General features: G+C 39.6%; 1 protein-coding gene and 2 non-coding genes across 3 annotated transcripts in view; all 3 read right to left on the bottom strand.

Annotated features, from left to right (window-relative positions):
• The window catches only part of LOC132529447 (transmembrane protein 198-like), a 37,848-nt gene that overhangs the window by 1,350 nt on the left and 17,481 nt on the right, over positions 1 to 19,017 (bottom strand). The window lies entirely within an intron of this gene.
• Positions 3,389 to 3,460, bottom strand: TRNAK-UUU (transfer RNA lysine (anticodon UUU)). The gene has a single exon. It is a non-coding gene; the product is annotated as a tRNA-Lys (tRNA).
• On the bottom strand, positions 11,910 to 11,982 carry TRNAE-UUC (transfer RNA glutamic acid (anticodon UUC)). Its single transcript has one exon. It is a non-coding gene; the product is annotated as a tRNA-Glu (tRNA).

Here is a 19,017-nt window from a genome sequence, read left to right on the forward strand (position 1 = left end):
AAGGACCCTTATTGCTTATGGTGAAGGACATTAGCCCCTGGCTTTCTTTTTAATCCTGAGACTATATTACTATTTACTTACCATTTCTTTCCTCCTTGCAGATGAATCCTCTCTCCTATTGTGTAAATAGCAAAGATTCTAGGGATCCAGAAGTGAATTATTTTAGGATTGGCCTTTTACCCTCACAGGCTCAGAATCCATGTGTTAGTTTCTTATTGTCCACTAGGTGGTACTGTGAGGGGTCAATGTTTGCGGCTTATCTTGTCCCTAGACTCCAGCTTGTTTTGAAATTAGCAGATAGGTTTACTCAGCTAGAAAATCTTTTCTCTTCAGGCTCCCAGGCACTCCAGGATGGGATATATAGATCTCTCTTCCCTACCCAACTATAACCTAGAGCTACAAATTGAGGAGGATAGAGAATCTGGGATCGAGAGGGTACCTTTTTTTGTCAGTAATGCCATCTCTCAAAAGAAACAGTAATGCTTTCCATTCTCTCCTGGAAATCAAAGATGCTGAACTGCAGTGGGAGGGAAGGAGATTATAACCCCAAATAGATAACTGACTGAGTGGGGGTAATAGAATTGGCTGAGAGGTGGGGAGAAATGTTAAAGGATCTCTTTTTTTGGGAAAGCAACAAGACATAGATTTTGATTAAATTCAGCAAACATTTTTCAAGAGTCTTCTATAGTCCAGGAGAACCCAAAGTTGGATAAATTTTGGTACCTCCCTTCTAGAACCTCAAGAAAAACAAAGAAGAAAACACTCAACAATAATAAAGTGTAAAAGTGTAAAAGATACTCTATTAGGGGCAAGCCAAGAGGGGACTCCTAAGTCCCCCATCTGCGGGGATGGGGACAGGCAGGTGGTGATCACGGAAGGCTCCCCAGAGGACATGACTAGTCTGAGTCTGGAAGGATGAGTCCAACATTCTAGAAATTTACAAGGTTCTGCTGTACTCAAGTCTCCCCTGGTGACTTCATTTACTCTTGTGATTTCAATAATTACCTCTGTGCTAATAACTCCCAAACTTTCTCTAACCCGACCACCTCTAAAACCTGCCTATCCAATATCTCCTATTCGGATGTTGGTGCTTCAGATTCAATTTGTCTAAAACCCAGAACTGAAAGAAGCTTGAGGCTATTGGTTTTTACAGTAGTCATATAATTCTTATCCTTATTCATTATCTAGGTGGATATCCTAGTCACTACTTGTCTGAACTACTGCAAAAGCACACTAACTGGTCTCCAACTTAGATCTCTCTCCACCACCCACTTCCCCCAGTCAGTCCCACACACTTTGATCTTCAACAAGATTTGCTTCCTTTAAGCCCAATGTTGATGGTGTCATTTCATCAAACAACAACCTTTAATGCGTTCCCTTTGGTCTACCCAATGGAGATCAAGCTTATTCATCAGATAATCAAGGCAGTTACTATGGTCTGAATGTTCATGTCCCCCCAAATTCATATGTTGAAATCCTAGTCCCCAAAGGGTATTAGGAGGTGGGACTTTTGGGAGGTGATTAGGTCATGAGGGTGGAGCCCTTGTGAATGAGATTAATGCTCTTATAAAAGAGACCCCACAAAACTCCCTACCCCCTTCCACTATGTGAGGATACAAGAAGTCTGAGACCTGGAAAAGGGCCCTCACCTGACCATGCTGGCACCCTGATCTCAGACTTTCAGCCTCTAGAATTGTGAGCAATAACATTTTTTCTTTTTATCAAGGTATATTTGATTTACAATATTATGTAAGTTTCAGGTGTACAACATAGTGATCCACAACTTTAAAACATTATGCTCCATTTATAGTTATTATAAAATATTGGCTATATTCCCTGTGCTGTACAATATATTCTTGTATTTTATTTATTTCATACATAGTAGTTTCTACCTCTTAATTCCCTACTTCTGCCTTGGCCTTTCCCACTGTGAGCAAAAACTTTCTGTTGTTTATAAGCTACCTAGTCTGTGGTATTTTGTTATAGCAGCCTGAATAGACTAAGATAGCACTCAATGTTTTGGTTCTGAATTACTCTTTCTACCTTATGTTCTGATTCCCTTAAGTGCCTTTTATAGCTAAACTCACCTATACAATATTTATTTTCTAAATACAGCTCTTTATTTCTCAGTGTTTAAGTTTTTTTTCATTTATTTATTAATTGAAGTATAGTTGATTTACAATGTTGTGTTAATTTCTGCTGTACAGCAAAGTGACTCAGTTATATACATATATACATTCTTTTTTATATTCTGTTCCATTATGGTTTATCCTAGGATATTGAATATAGTCCCCTGTGCTATACAGTAGGACCTTGTTATTTATCCATTCTATATGTAATAGTTTCATCTACTAACCCCAAACTCCCAGTCCATTCCTCCTTCCCCCTCCCTACCCGCTTGGTAACCACAAGTCTGTTCTCTATGTCTGTGAGTCTGTTTCTGTTTCATAGAGAGGTTCATTTGCACCACATTTTAGATTCCACATATAAGTGATACCATATGGTATTTGTCTTTCTGTCTTCACTTAGTATGATAATCTCTAGTTGCATTCATGTTGCTGCAAATGGCATTATTTCCTTCTTTTTATGGCTGAGTAGTATTTCATTGTATATAAGTGCCACATCTTCTTTATCCATTCCTCTGTTGATGGACATTTATGTCGTTTCCATGTCTTGGCTATTGTGAACACTGCATGTATCTTTTTGAATTATATGCCTAGGAGTGGGATTGCTGGATCATATGATAATTCTATTTTCAGTTTTCTGAGTCAGTGTTTAAGTTTATACTAATCTCATCTCCTTGTCAAAGTGCTATCTATTTTGGTCAGGGAAAGGTTTCCTGAGCATAACATTAAAGGCAGAAAACATATATAACAAAGGATTTATATTTTATTATATAAAGAGCTCTTGCAAATCAACATGAAAAGACAACCTCTCCAATAGAAAGATAGGCAAAATCCATAAAGAGACAATTCCAATTGATATGGTCAGGTTTAAGTTCCAACCACCATGCTATTTGTTTTCTACTTGTCCTATCCATTTTTACTTCTTTATTCCTGCTCACCTTGGACTATTTTTAGTATTTCATTTTATCTCCTATTATTAATTATATTTCTTTAATTTTTTCAGTAGTTGCTCTAGGGTTTACGATATGTATCTTTTTTTTTTTTTTTTTTTTTGCGGTACGCGGGCCTCTCACTGTTGTGGCCTCTCCCGTTGCGGAGCACAGGCTCCGGACGCGCAGGCTCAGCGGCCATGGCTCACGGGCCCAGCCGCTCCGCGGCATGTGGGATCTTCCCAGACCGGGGCACAAACCCGTGTCCCCTGCATCGGCAGGCAGACTCTCAACCACTGCGCCACCAGGGAAGCCCAGCTTGCGGGATCTTATTTCCCTGGCCAGGGATTGAACCTGGGCCACAGAAGTAAAAGCACTGAGTCCTAACCACCGGACCACCAAGGAACTCCCTAAATTTTTAAAATGTCTTTTATATTTACCCACATGCTTACTATTTCCATGCCCTTAATTCTTTTGTGTAGATCTGTTTCCACTTGGTATCATCTTTCTTCAATCTGAAGAACCTCCTTTAATGGTTCTGGTAATGCAAGTGATATATATATATATACACATATACATATAATTTATTTTATTATTTATTTATTTTGGCTGCATTGGGTCTTTTGTTGCTGCACATGGGCTTTCTCTAGTTGCAGTAAGTGGGGGTTGCTCTTCTTTGAGGTGCACGGGCTTTTCATTGCGGTGGCTTCTCTTGTTGTGGAGCATGGGCTCTAGGCACGTGGGCTTCGGTAGTTGTGGCACATGGGCTCAGTAGCTGTGGCTCACGGGCTCTAGAGCACAGGCCCTGTAGTTGTGGCTCACGGGCTTAGTTGCTTCGTGGCATGTGGGATCTTCCCGGACCAGGGCACGAACCTGTGTCCCCTGCATTGGCAGGCGGATTCTTGATCACTGCACCACCAGGGAAGCCTGCAAGTGATATATATTTTTTCAGCTTTCGTTTGTTTTAAAATTTCTTCTTTGCTTTCATTTTTAATGGGTATTTCCACTGGGTATAGAATTCTAGATTGATACCTTTTTCATTTAGTACTTTTTAAAGGTATAATTCCATTGTTTTCTGTCTTGAATTGTTTCTGAAGAGAGTTAATGGTTATTCTTATATTTGCTTCCATATACATAATGATCTTTTTCTCTGGCTTCTTTTCAGATGTCCTTTTTCTCATTGGTTTTCAGCAATTTTATTAATGCTGTGTCTTGATATAGTTTTCTTTGTGTTTATACTGCTTGTGGTTCATCAAACATTTTGATCTGGGTGTGTTGATATTTTCTTCATTAAATATGGTGAATTTTTTGCCATTATTACTTCAAATATCCTTTTCTGTTCCTACTGTTTTCCAGTACTCCAAGTCACATGTATGGTAGTGTACTTGATATTGCCCAAGAAGTCACTGAGGCTCTGTTCATTTTTCCCCCTTTCTTTTCTTTCTATGCTTCACTTTAGATAGTTCTTATTTCTATGTCTTCAAGTTCACTGATCTTTCAACTGTGTTGTTTAATTTGTTGTTAGGGCCATACAGTGGTATTTTTCATTTCTTTTATGTAGTCTCTATTTCTTTCCTCATTTTATTTATTGTTTTCTTTTCTCTTGAACTAATAATAGGTGTTGAAAAATTCTTATCCACTAATTCCATAACTTCTGTCATTTCTGGTTCTATTTTTTGTTAATTTCAGCATTATTGTGGTTTTTTAATTTATTATTTTTATACAGCAGGTTCTTATTAGTTATCAATTTTATACATATTAGTGTATATATGTCAATCCCAATCTCCCAATTCATCACACCACCACCACCACCACCCCCGCCCCCGCCACTTTCCCGACTTGGTGTTCATACATTTGTTCTCTACATCTGTGTCTCTGTTTCTGCCCTGCAAACTGGTTCATCTGTACCATTTTTCTAGGTTCCACATATATGCGTTAATATACGATATTTGTTATTCTCTGACTTACTTCACTCTGTATGACAGTCTTGATCCATCCACCTCTCTACAAATGACCCAATTTCGTTCCTTTTTATGGCTGAGTAATATTCCATTGTATATATGTACCACATCTTCTTTATCCATTCATCTGTTGATGGGCATTTAGGTTGCTTCCATGACCTGGCTATTGTAAATAGCGCTGCAATGAACATTGGGGTGCATGTGTCTTTTTGAATTATGGTTTTCTCTGGGTATAGGCCTAGTAGTGGGGATTGCTGGGTCATATGGTAATTCTATTTTTAGTTTTTTAAGGAACCTCCATACTGTTCTCCATAGTGGCTGTATCAATTTACATTCCCACCAACAGTGTAAGGGGGTTCCCTTCACACCCTCTCCAGCATTTGTTTTTTGTAGATTTTCTGATGATGCCCATTCTAACCGATGTGAGGTGATACCTCATTGTAGATTTGATTTGCATTTCTCTAATAATTAGTGATGTTGAGCAGCTTTTCATATGCTTCTTGGCCATCTGTATGTCTTCTTTGGAGAAAAGTCTGTTTAGGTCTTCTGCCCATTTTTGGATTGGGTTGTTTGTTTTTTTTAATATTGAGCTGCATGAGCTGTTTATATATTTTGGAGATTAAACCTTTGTCCGTTGATTTGTTTGCAAATATTTTCTCCCATTCTGAGGGTTGTCTTTTCGTCTTGTTTATAGTTTCCTTTGCTGTGTAAAAGCTTTTAAGTTTCATTACGTCCCACTGGTTTATTTTTGTTTTTATTTCCATTACTCTAGGAGTTGGATCAAAAAAGATCTTGCTGTGATTTATGTCAAAGAGTGTTCTTCCTATGTTTTCCTCTAAGAGTTTTATAGTGTCCAGTCTTACATTTAGGTCTCTAGTCCATTTTGAGTTTATTATTTTTTGTTTGTTTGTTTGTTTTTTTGTTTTGTTTTTTGTTTTTTTTGAGTTTATTTTTGTGTATGGTGTTAGTGAGTGTTCTAATTTCATTCTTTTACATGTAGCTGTCCAGTTTTCCCAGCACCACTTATTGAAGAACTGTCTTTTCTCCATTGTGTATCTTTGCCTCCTTTGTCATAGATTAGTTGACCATAGGTGCATGGGTTTATCTCTGGGCTTTCTATCCTGTTCCATTGATCTATATTTCTGTTTTGTGCCAGTACCATGTTGTCTTGATTACTGTAGCTTTGTAGTATAGTCTGAAGTCAGGGAGCCTGATTCCTCTGGCTCCATTTTTTTCCCTCAAAATGGCTTTGGCTATTCAGGGTCTTTTAGGTCTCCATACAAATTTTAAGATTTTTTGTTCTCGTTCTGTAAAAAATGCTATTGGTAATTTGATAAGGATTGCACTGAATCTGTAGATTACTTTGGGTACTACAGTCATTTCACAATATTGATTCTTCCAATCCAAGAACATCTCTCCATCTGTTGGTAGCATCGTTAATTTTTTTCATCAGTGTCTTATAGTTTTCTGCATACAGGTCTTTTGTCTCCCTAGGTAGGCTTATTCCTAGGTATTTTATTCATTTTGTTGGAATGGTAAATGGGAGTGTTTCCTTAACTTCTCTTTCAGATTTTTCATCATTAGTGTATAGGAATGCAAGAGATTTCTGTGCATTAATTTTGTATCCTGCAACTTTACTAAATTCACTGATTAGCTCTAGTAGTTTTCTGGTGGCATCTTTAGGATTCTCTATGTATAGTATCATGTCATCTGCAAACAGTGACAGTTTTACTTCTTCTTTTCCCATTTGTATTCCTTTTATTTCTTTTTCTTCTCTGATTGCCGTGGCTAGGACTTCCAAAACTATGTTGAATAATAGTGGTGAGAGTAGACATCTTTGTCTTGTTCCTGATCTTAGAGGAAATGCTTTCAGCTTTTCACTATTGTGAATGATGTTTGCTGTGGGTTTGTTGTATATGGCCTTTATTATGTTGAGGTAGGTTCCCTCTATGCCCACTTTCTTGAGAGTTTTTATCATAAATGTGTGTTGCATTTTGTCAAAAGTTCTTTCTGCATCTATTGAGATGATCATATGTTTTTTATCCTTCAATTTGTTAATATGGTGTGTCACATTGATTGATTTGCATATATTGAAGAATCCTTGCATCCCTGGGATAAATCCCACTTGATCATGGTATATGATCCTTTTAATGTGTTGTTGGATTCTGTTTGCTAATATTTTGTTGAGGATTTTTGCATCTATATTCATGAGTGGTATTGGTCTGTGATTTTCATTTTTTATAGTATCTTTGTCTGATTTTGGTATCAGGGTGATGGTGGCCTCATAGAATGAGTTTGGGAGTGTTCCTTCCTCTGCAATTTTTTGGAAGAGTTTGAGAAGCATGGGTGTTAGCTCTTCTCTAAATGTTTGATAGAATTCACCGTGAAGCCATTGGTCCTGGACTTTTGTTTGTTGGAAGATTTTTAATACAGTTTCAATTTCATTACTTGTGATTTGTTTGTTCATATTTTCTATTTCTTCCTGTTTCAGTCTTGGAAGGTTATACCTTTCTAAGAATTTGTCCATTTCTTCCAGGTTGTACATTTTATTGGCATAGAGTTGCTTGTAGTAGTCTCTTAGGATGCTTTGTATTTCTGTGGTGTCTGTTGTAACTTCTCCTTTTTCATTTCTAATTTTATTGATTTGAGTCCTCTCCCTCTTTTTCTTTATGAGTCTGGCTAATGGTTTATCAACTTTGTTTACCTTCTTAAAGAACCAGCTTTTAGTTTTATTGATCTTTGCTATTGTTTTCTTTGTTTCTATTTCATTTATTTCTGCTCTGATCTTTATGATTTCTTTCCTTCTACTAACTTTGGGGGTTTTTTTTTTGGTTCTTCTTCCTCTAATTGCTTTAGATGTAAGGTTAGGTTCTTCATTTGAGATTTTTCTTGTTTCTTGAGGTAGGCTTGTATTGCCATAAACTTCCCTCTTAGAACTTGCTGCATCCCATAGGGTTTGGATCGTCGTGTTTTCATTGTAATTTGTCTCTAAGTGTTTTTTGATTTCTTCAGTGATCTCTTGGTTATTTAGTAACGTATTGTTTAGCCTCCATGTGTTTGTGTTTTTTATGTTTTTTCCCTGTAATTGATTTCTAATCTCATAGCATTGTGGTCAGAAAAGATGCTTGATATGATTTCAATTTTCGTAAACTTACTGAGGCTTGATTTGTGACCCAAGATGTGATCTATCCTGGAGAATGTTCCGTGTGCACTTGAGAAGAAAGTGTAATCTTCTGTTTTTGGATGAAATGTTCTATAAATATCAATTAAATCTATCTAGTCTATTGTGTCATTTAAAGCTTGTGTTTCCTTATTAATTTTCTGTTTGGATGATCTGTCCATTGGTGTAAGTGAGGTGTTAAAGTCCCCCATTATTACTGTGCTACTGTCGATTTCCTCTTTTATAGCTGTTAGCTGTTGCCTTATGTATTGAGGTCTCCTATGTTGGGTGCATATATGTTTATAATTGTTATATATTCTTCTTGGATTGATCCCTTGATCATTATGTAGTGTCCTTCCTTGTCTCTTATAACATTCTTTATTTTAAAATCTATTTTATCTGATATGAGTATTGCTACTCCAGCTTTCTTTTGACTTCCATTTGCATGGAATATCTTTTTCCATCCCCTTACTTTCAGTCTGTATGTGTCCCTAGGTCTGAAGTGGGTCTCTTGTAGACAGCATATATATGGGTCTTGTTTTTGTGTCCATTCAGCAAGTCTCTGTCTTTTGGTTGGAGCATTTAATTTATTCACATTTAAGGTAATTATCGATGTTTATGTTACTATGACCATTTTCTTAATTGTTTTGGGTTTTTTTTTTGTAGGTCCTTTTCTTCCCTTGTGTTTCCCAGTTAGAGAAGTTCCTTTAGCATTTGTTGTAGAGCTGGTTTGGTGGTGCTGAATTCTCTTAGCTTTTGCTTGTCTGTAAAGCATTTGATTTCTCCATTGAATTTGAATGAGATCCTTGCCGGGTAGAGTAATCTTGGTTGTAGGTTCTTCCCTTTCATCACTTTAAGTATATCATGCCACTCCCTTCTGGCTTGTAGAGTTTCTGCTGAGAAATCAGCTGTTGACCTTATGGGAGTTCCTTTGTATGTTATTTGTCATTTTTCCCTTGTTGCTTTCAATAATTTTTCTTTGTCTTTAATTTTTTGCCAATTTGATTGCTATGTATCTCCACGTGTTTCTCCTTGGGTTTATCCTGCCTGGGACTCTCTGCACTTCCTGGACTTGGGTGGCTATTTCCTTTCCCATGTTAGGGAAGTTTTCAACTATAATCTCTTCAAATATTTTCTCGGGTCCTTTCTCTCTCTTTTCTCCTTCTGGGACCCCTATAATGTGAATGTTGTTGTGTTTAATGTCCCAGAGGTCTCTTAGGCTGTCTTCATTTCTTTTCATTCTTTTTTCTTTAGTCTGTTCCACAGCAGTGAATTCCACCATTCTGTCTTCCAGGGCACTTATCCGTTATTCTGCCTCAGTTATTCTGCTATTGATTCCTTCTAGTGTATTTTTCATTTCAGTTATTGTATTGTTCACCCCTGTTTCTTTGTTCTTTAATTCTTCTAGGTCTTTGTTAAACATTTCTTGCATCTTCTTGATCTTTGCCTCCATTCTTTTTCCAAGGTCCTGGATCATCTTCTCTATCATTATTCTGAATTCTTTTTCTGGAATGTTGCCTATCTCCACTTCATTTAGTTGTTTTTCTGGGGTTTTATCTTGTTCCTTCATCTGGTACATAGCCCTCTGCCTTTTCATCTTGTCTATCTTTCTGTGAATGTCTCTGGGTCTATTTTTATTGTCTGATTTTTCTGCTGGCTATAGATCCCATTTTCCCTTTTTATGTTATTTATTTACTTATTTATTTATTTGATGGTTGCGAGGAGTATGTCTAGTAATTTTTTTTTTTTTTTTTTGCAGTACGCGGGCCTCTCACTGTTGTGGCCTCTCCCGTTGTGGAGCGCAGGCTCCGGATGCGCAGGCTAAGAGGCCATGGATCACAGGCCCAGTCGCTCTGCGGCATGTGGGATCTTCCCAGACCAGGGCACGAACCCACGTCCCCTGCATCGGCAGGTGGACTCCCAACCACTGCACCACCAGAGAAGCCCTATCTAGTAATTTTTTATTAGATGCTGGACATTGTGAATGTTACATTGTTGAGTTTCTGGATTTTATTTCCTTCCTTTAAAGAGTGTTGGGCTTTGTTCTGGCAGGCAGCTAATTTACTTGAATATCAGCTTGATACTTTTGAGGCATGTTTTTAAACTTTGTTAGGGTAGGTCTAGGGTAGCTTTACTCTCAGGCTTGTAGGTGCCCTACTCCTAAGGCATACCTTTTGTGAAGTCTCTACTGAATACTCTGAGTATTCAACGTCTCTTCAGTCTGACTGGTTGGAAGTCTAATTTTCCCATCCCTGTGTAAGTGCCAGTAATTATACACTTTGTAATTCTTCAGCAGTTGTTCTTTTTACCTGATAGTTGATTTTGGCCAGTTTCATGGAGTCTCCCCTCTCATTCCCATTCATGAGCAGTCTATTGTTCAGTCAAAGACTCACAGGGCCACTATGAAAATTTGTGGAGCTCTTTCTTCACATAGCTCTCTTCTCTCTAGTACTCTCTTCCACAGAATCACACCTCTTCAGCCTTCCCAAAATCTAATCTCTGTCCCTTTATCTCAGCAAAACCACTGTACTCTGCTTGGATTTCCCAAGCAGATTTCTCTGTCTGGATTGTATCTCTGGTCAGATAGTTGGGAGAATTGAAAGGCTCACATAATTTTTTTTCTTTCTTTTTCTCTCACGGATTGTAATCCTGTGTTGCTTTTGCCCAACATCTGAAAACAGTTCATCTATTTTGTACAGTTTTCTAGGTTTTTTTTTAATTAAATGGTGGGATGGCTAATTTGTCGGATTACTTTGCCACGTAGAAATAAACAGACAATTCAATTTTCACTGGATATAGAATTATAGGTTGGCATTTTTTTTTCAGTACTTCAAATATGTCATTCCATTGTCTTCTGACTTGCACTGCTATCTTTGTTTTTCCAAATATAGTGTGTCTTTATCAGGAATGAAAAGTAAAACAACAATAGGATATACTTGATTATTATGTTGTTAAAAAAAAAAGAGTATAGTGTTCATAAGTACCAGAGAAATGGGCACAGTCATACTTCTGCTGGTGCAAATTGTTAAAATCTTCTTGTAGGGACAATTTGTCAAAAATATTAAAGGCCTATAGCCAAAAATCAGGAAAAGCCCAAGTTTCTGTCAGCAGATAAATGAATAAAGAAAATGTGATATATACATATAATGGAATGTTATTCAGCCATAAAATGAATAAAATTCTGACATATGCCAAAAATGGATGAATCTCGGTAACATCATGCAAGTGAAAGAAGCCAGACACAAAAAAGGACAAATATTATATGATTCCACTTAAATGAGGTACCTATAATAGGAAAATTCATAGAGATAATAGGTAGAGTAGAGATTAACAGGGGCTGGGAGAAGTGGAATGAGGAGTTACTGTTTTATGGGTAGAGAGTTTTTGCTTGAGTTGATGAAAAAGTTCTGGAAATAGATAGTGGTGATAGTTACACAATGTTGTAAATGTACTTAATGCCACTGCATTTTTACTTATAAAATGATTAAAATGTGTATATTTTACAACAATTTTTAAAAATGTTAATGAGAGGCCTAAAAAAGATTTTTTTTTGGACAAAGAAATTATTCTTGCAAGAAATTGTCCTAAGGAAAATACAAGGAGGTATGTAGAGATTTAGTCACAAGGATGTTTTGTTAAGAGTATTTTTACAAAAACAAAATGAGAAAAAATAACACAAAAATAAAGAATACAATTTTTTTTTGGCCGTACCACATGGCTTGTGGGATCTTAATTCTCCAACCAGGGCTTGAACCTGGGCCCTCAGCAGTGAAAGTGCGGAGTCCTAACCACTGGACCACCAGAGAATTCCGAAGAGTACAATTTTAATGTCCCCAAACAAGCCACTGATGAAATATACTATGATGTATAACAGACTGCCATAGAGAAATTTAAAAAAACAACTATGTTCTTTTTAAGAAGAACACTTAATTACATGGAAAGACTAAGAGGAGATACTGTAAAATGTTAGTGGTGGTTATTTCTGGGTAGTGGGATTATAGATGATTTTTCTTCTCTTTTATGTAATTTTTATGTTCTAAATTTATTACAGTAAATATGCATTTTTAATAAACTAAAAATTGAAGTTTGTTTTATTTTTATTTATTTATTTATTTATTTATTTATAGCTGTGTCGGGTCTTAGATGCGGCACAGGGGATCTTCATGAGGCATGTGGGATCTTTCGTTGTGGAGCAGGCTCTTCACTGTGGTGCACAGGCTTCTTTCTAGTTGTGGCTCGTGGGCTTCTCTCTATTTGTGGTGTGCGGGTTTTCTCGCTCTAGCTGTGGCTGGGCAGGCTCCAGGGCATGTGGGTTCTGTAGTTGTGGTGCGTGGGGTCCAGAGCGTGAGGGCTCTGTGGTTCGCAGCAAGTGGGCTCTCTCTTTGAGGCGCACGAGCCCAGTAGTTGTGGCGCACTGGCTTAGTTGCCCCTTGGCATGTAGGATCTCAGTTCCCCCACCAGGGATCAAACCCGTGTCCCCTGCATTGGATGGCTGATTCTTTACCCCTGGAGCACCAGGGAAGTCCCTGAAGTTTATTTTAAAATGTTTTATCCATCCTTCAGAGATCAGCTGCGAAGTTACTCATCTGTTAACTGTTCTCAGAATCTTCCAACTGAAAATGGTTGTTTCTGTCTCCAAATTCTATGGCCTCTTATATGTCTCTCATGGTACTTATCACATAGGCCCATGTATTAAAGTAATTTAAGAGTCTGGTTTACCTCTCCTGCTCAGCACACATGAGACTATCTCACCAGGCACTACCTAAATCAGGAATATTGGTCCCCAGCCTTTTTGGCACCAGGGACCGGTTTTGTGGAAGACAGTTTTTCCACGGATGGCAGGGGTTGGAGGATGGTTCAGGCGGTAATGCGAACGATGGGAGCGGCAGATGAAGCTTCGCTCACGAGCTCACCGCTCACCTCCAGCTGTGCGGCCTGGTTCCTAACAAAACTACAATGAGGTATCACCTCACACCGGTTAGAATGGGCATCATCAGAAAATCTACAAACAACAAATGCTGGAGAGGGTGTGGAGAAAAGGGAACCTTCTTACACTGTTGGTGGGAATGTAAATTGATACAGCCACTATGGAGAACTGATCTAGAGAAAGGGTCGGGTCTTCCTGAGTTCAGGTATTTCTAAGGTTAATGATATTTGAATGGATTATTTAACCTAATTTAGAAACATGAAATTATTGGGAAGAACAACACTTTATAAACTACTTATATATTCAGCAAGCAGTTAACGTAGACAGACATAGAATTAGTTCCAAGTGTGTTTTTGTTTAATGTAAATCCCTCTGCTTAGAGTTCCTCTTCTTGGGTGGCAAGCTTGTTTTAATTGGATTGTACAAACAATATTTTATCTGGCAATAATGTCCCAGATAATAATGTGCAGGCTGTAACAATGCTAAAACACTCAAATACAAACACAGATTCAGTGAATTATAGTTTCTAATGTGCAACGTAAGGTACAGTGATTTCTGGTCCACTTGTTTCTGCCCTTGGTATAAACATTTTTGCATTTTTTACATACTTATTCCTACTAGATTGGAAGCCCCTCATGGCAGTAGAAACAAGACTAGTTTTATTCGTATCTGAATTCCTGGTTCTTGGTACCTAGTGCATAATGAAACACAATATAGATGTTTGTTTGTTGAATGACTCTAGTCACTAGGGTTCAGACCTAGAAGACCTGGGTTCAAATCTCAGTTCCACTTGCCATGGGCAAAACTTAGTTGATCTGAATGTTACTTTGCTCCACTATAAAAATAAGAATAATGATAGGGCTTCCCTGGTGGTGCAGTGGTCGGGAGTCCGCCTGCTGATGCAGGGGGCGCGGGTTCGTGCCCCGGTCCGGGAGGATCGCATGCCGCAGAGCGGCTGGGCCCATGGGCCGTGGGCGCTGGGCCTGCGCGTCCAGAGCCTGCGCTCCGCGGCGGGAGAGGCCACGGCAGTGAGAGGCCTGCGTACCGCAAAAAAAAAATAATAATAATAATGATAAAACCTAGTCTGCAACATTGTTATTATGAGAATTAAATGAGATAAGGAATATGAAGGCTTTTTAAACTGTCAGTCCCATGATAAAGTTATTATTAATGAAGTTTTGAAGTAGAGAACTGATGGTAAGATCATGGAATAACCGGGAGAGACCAGATATATGCCTCTCAAAAGACCTCAACAAGATGGTGTTAATTTTCTTGGTGTGTTTACCATGGCCAGGATCTTGCAAATAACCCCACAGGGTCAGACATCTGGTTTTGTCAGCACAGAGAGGAGATCTTGGGGTCAGACTCATATTAGTCAAGCTCACAAGACTTGCATAAACCAGAATATATAAACTATAGTGTCAATTTACCAATTTACACATACTACATCTGCCATGAGAAACAGAATACTTGGGTCAGCACAACCAGCCCTCTACCTTCCCACAAACATCGCTCCTGATTTGGTTCACCAAATTATATTCAGAAGGTCTCTTGGTGAACATGCATGTTTCCCATGACTGCTGTAACAAATTGCCACAAACATGGTGACTTAAAACAGCCAAAACTTATGCTCTCACAGTTCTGGATCCCAGAAGTTCAAAATCAGTGTCACTGGATCAAAATCAAGGTGCAGCAAAGGAGCACTCCCCTCAGAGGCTGTAAGGGAGATTCTATTCCTGGCCTTTTCCAGCTTCTGGTGGTCGCCAGCATTCCTTAGCTTGTGACAGCATCCCTCCAGCCTCTGCCTCTGTCGTCGCACTGTCTTCTCTTATTTGTATGTGAAATCTCCCTTTCTCTCTGCTTTGTAAGGATACATCTGATTGCATTTAGTGCCCACTCAGATAATCCAAAATAATCTCCGCTTCTCAAAATGCTTAATTTAATCACATCTGCAAAGTCCTCCCCCACTTTTTTTTTTTTTTTTTGCCGTATAAGGTAATAAGTTCCAGGGATTCAGAGATGGATGTCTTTTTCGGGAGGCACATTTTTCAACCTACTGCAGGACGGAAATTGGGATTTGAAAAGTAAATTATACTACTAGAAGGACTGAAGGCATCAGACTACACTATGTGGTGTATTTACTTTCACAGTAGGAATGGCCTTGTCAAATGGCCTGAATACTCAAGTCTATTGCCAAGATTCATTTTCTCAATACAGTTCTTGGATGGCCATTGCCAGTGTCTGCTTCTGTGACTGCTATTTTTTAAAATAATTTTTAAAAAATTAAAAAAAACTTTGGCTGCGTTGGCCTTTCGTTGTGGCATGCAGACTTTCTCTAGCTGCGGCGAGCAGGGGCTACTCTTTGTTGCAGCGCTCGGGCTTCTTGTTGTGGTGGCTTCTCTTGTTGCAGAGCACGGGCTCTAGGCTCGCGGGCTTCAGTAGTTGTGGCACATGGGCTCAGTAGTTGTGGCTCGTGGGCTGTAGAGCACCAGCTCAGTAGTTGTGGGGCACGGACTTAGTTGCTCTGCGGCATGTGGGATCTACCCAGACCAGGGCTTGAACCCGTGTCTCCTGAATTGGCAGGTGGATTCTTAACCAATGCGCCACCAGGGAAGCCCCTGTGACCGCTTTTTAATGTCTCCATGACTAACAAAACTCCTTTCGATGGGCCTACTTTTTCTTTCCTCTTTTTCCTTTCTTTCTTTCTTCCTTTTTTTCCTTCTTCTTTTTCTTTCTTTCTTTTTTCTTTTTTTTGTCTTGCCTGGGAACTATTCTGTTTCTTTAATTGGTGGCCTTGCCTACCTCTGTTACGATCCACTATCTGTCAATGTTTATAGTTTAATTCTTTTTTTTTTTTTTTTTTCTTCACTGTGCACTTGCAGGATCTTAGTTCCCCCACCAGGGATTGAACCTGGGCCACGGCAGTGAAAGCGTGGAATTCTAACCACTAAGCCACCAGGGAACTCCCCTAATTCATTTCTCTTTAAATTGAAGTATAACTGAACTACAGCACTATGTTAGTTCCAGGTGCACAAAATAGTTTCCATAGTTCTGTATGTTAGAAAATGATCACCACTATAGCATAATTTTTTAAAATTAATTAATTAATTAATTAATTAATCTATTTGGCTGCTCCAGGTCTTAGTTGCGGTATGTGGGATCTTTGTTACTGAGTGCGGGATCTTCGTTGCAGCATGTGGGATCTTTCAGTTGCGGCCTGCGGGATCTAGTTCCCTGACCAGGGATCGAACCCAGGCCCCCTGCATTGGGAGCAAGAAGTCTTAACCACTGGACCTCCAGGGAAGTCCCATTAGCATGTTGAACTTTTCTTGTTTAAATTGCTATGTGGTTTCTCTTTCCTGGTTGGACCTGGACTGATACAATAACTCATCAGAACTATCAGGCAAGGACTTTAAAGGAGCTATTATAACGATTCTGAATGAAGTAAAGAAAAATATGCTCATAATAAGTGGAAAAATAGAAAATAGCAGAAGACTAGAAACTATAAAAAAGTGCCAAATGAAAATTCTAGAACTGAAAAATACAGTATTTGAAATTTAAAAATCACTGAATGGACTTAATAGCAGTTTGGAGATAGGAAAAATTCAGTGAACTTGAAGATAGTTCAAGAGAAATGATCCAGTGTGAAGAATATAGAGAAAAAGAAAAGACTGAAAAATGTGAACAGAACTTCAGAAACCTATAATATCAGAAATCTAATACACATTTATTTAATTGGAGTCACAGGAGAGGAAAGGGAGAATGGGGTAGAAAACTCTGTGAAGAAATAATGGCTGAACACTTCCCAAATTCGGTGAAAGACATAAATTTTCAGATCAAAGAAGCTCAGCAACGGTTAGTGGAAATGTAACTTGGTCAGCCACAGCGGAAAACATTATGGAGATTCCTCAAAAAACTAAAAATAGAACTACCATGCTACCCAGCAATTCCATGCTTAGGTATATATATATGCACCCCAATGTTCATAGCAGCACTATTTGCCATAACCAAGATGTGGAAGCATGGCTTCCCTGGTGGCGCAGTGGTTGAGAGTCCGCCTGCCGAGGCAGGGGATGCAGGTTCGTGCCCCGGTCCGGGAAGATCCTACATGCCGTGGAGCGGCTAGGCCCGTGAGCCATGGCTGCTGAGCCTGCGCGTCCGGAGCCTGTGCTCTGCAACGGGAGAGGTCACAGCAGTGAGAGGCCCGCGTACCGCAAAAAAAAAAAAAAAAAAAAGATGTGGAAGCAACCTAAGGGTCCATCAACAGATGAATGGATAAAGAAGATGTGCATATATATGTATACACACACACACACACACACACACACACACACACACACACACAATGGAATACTACTCAGCCATAAAAAGAAATTTTGCCATTTGCAACGACATAGATGGACTTGGAGGGTATTATGCTAAGTGAAATAAATCAGACCAAGAAAGACAAATATATCACTTACATGTGGAATCTAAAAAAATAAAACTAGTGAATATAGCAAAAAAGAAACAGACTCACAGATATAGAGAACTAACTAGTGGTTACAAGTGGGGAGAGGAAAGAAGGGAGGGGCAAGATATGGATAGGGGATTAAGAGGTACATATTACTTTGCATAAAATAAATAAGTGGGACTTCCCTGGTGGTCCAGTAGGTAAGACTCCGTGCTCCCAATGCAGGGGGCCCGGGTTTGATCCCTGGTTGGGGAACTAGATCCTGCATGCATGCCGCAACTAAGAGTTCTCATGCTGCAACTAAAAGATCTCGCATGCTGCAAGTAAGAGCTGGTGCAGCCAAAATACATACATATTTTAAAAAATAAATAGGACGTCCCTGGTGGCGCAGTGGTTGAGAACCCGCCTGCCAATGCAGGGGACACGGGTTCGAGCCCTTGTCCCGGAAGATCCCACATGCCGCGGAGCAACTAAGCCCGTGTGCCACAGCTACTGAGCCTGTGCTCTGGAGCCCGCAAGCCACAACTACTGAAGCAAGCCTGCACACCTAGAGCCCATGCTCAGCAACAAGAGAAGCCACTGCAATGAGAAGCCTGCGCACCGCAATGAAGAGTAGCCCCCTCTCGTTGCAACTAGAGAAAGCCCGCAGCAACAAAGACCCAACAAAACCAAAAATAAATAAATAAATAAATTTAAAAAATAAATAAAATAAAAAAAGAAGCTCAGGGACTTCCCTGGCGGCACAGTGGTTAAGAATCCTCCTGCCAATGCACGGGAAACGGGCTTGAGCCCTGCTCCCGGAAGATCCCACATGCCGCAGAGCAACTAAGGCATTGCGCCACAACTACTGAGCCTGCGCTCTAGAGCCAGCGAGCCACAATTACTGAGCCCATGTGCCACGACTACTGAAGCCCGCGTGCCCAGAGCCCGTGCTCTGCAAGAAGAGAAGTCACTACGTTGAGAAGCCCGCGCACTGCAGCGAACCACATTTAAGCACGTCACAGTCAAACTGTTGAAAACCAAAAATTAGAGGCAATCTTGAAAGAAGTTTGAGAAAAATGACACGTTACTATATAGAGGACCAATGTTTTTTTTTTTTTTTTTTCTTTTTGGCTGCGTTGGGTCTTTGCTGCTGCGCGTGGGCTTTTTCCAGATGCGGTGAGCGGGGGCTACTCTTTGTTACGGTGCACGTGTTTCTCATTGCAGTACCTTCTCGTGTTGCGGAGCACGGGGCTCTAGGTGCGTGGGCTTCAGTAGTTGTGTCTTGCAGTCTCTTCAGCACAGGCTCAGTAGTTGTGGCACACAGGCTTACTTGCTCCACGGCAGGTGGGATCTTCCCGGACCAGGGCTTGAACCCGTGTCACCTGCATTGGTAGGCAGATTCTTAACCACTGCACCACCAGGGAAGTCCAGGACCAATGATTTGAATTACCATGGGTTTCTCAACAGAAACTGTGGAGA

This window comes from Lagenorhynchus albirostris, chromosome 11, assembly GCF_949774975.1.
Source record: "Lagenorhynchus albirostris chromosome 11, mLagAlb1.1, whole genome shotgun sequence".
In the NCBI taxonomy this organism is placed as follows: Eukaryota; Metazoa; Chordata; class Mammalia; order Artiodactyla; family Delphinidae; genus Lagenorhynchus; species Lagenorhynchus albirostris.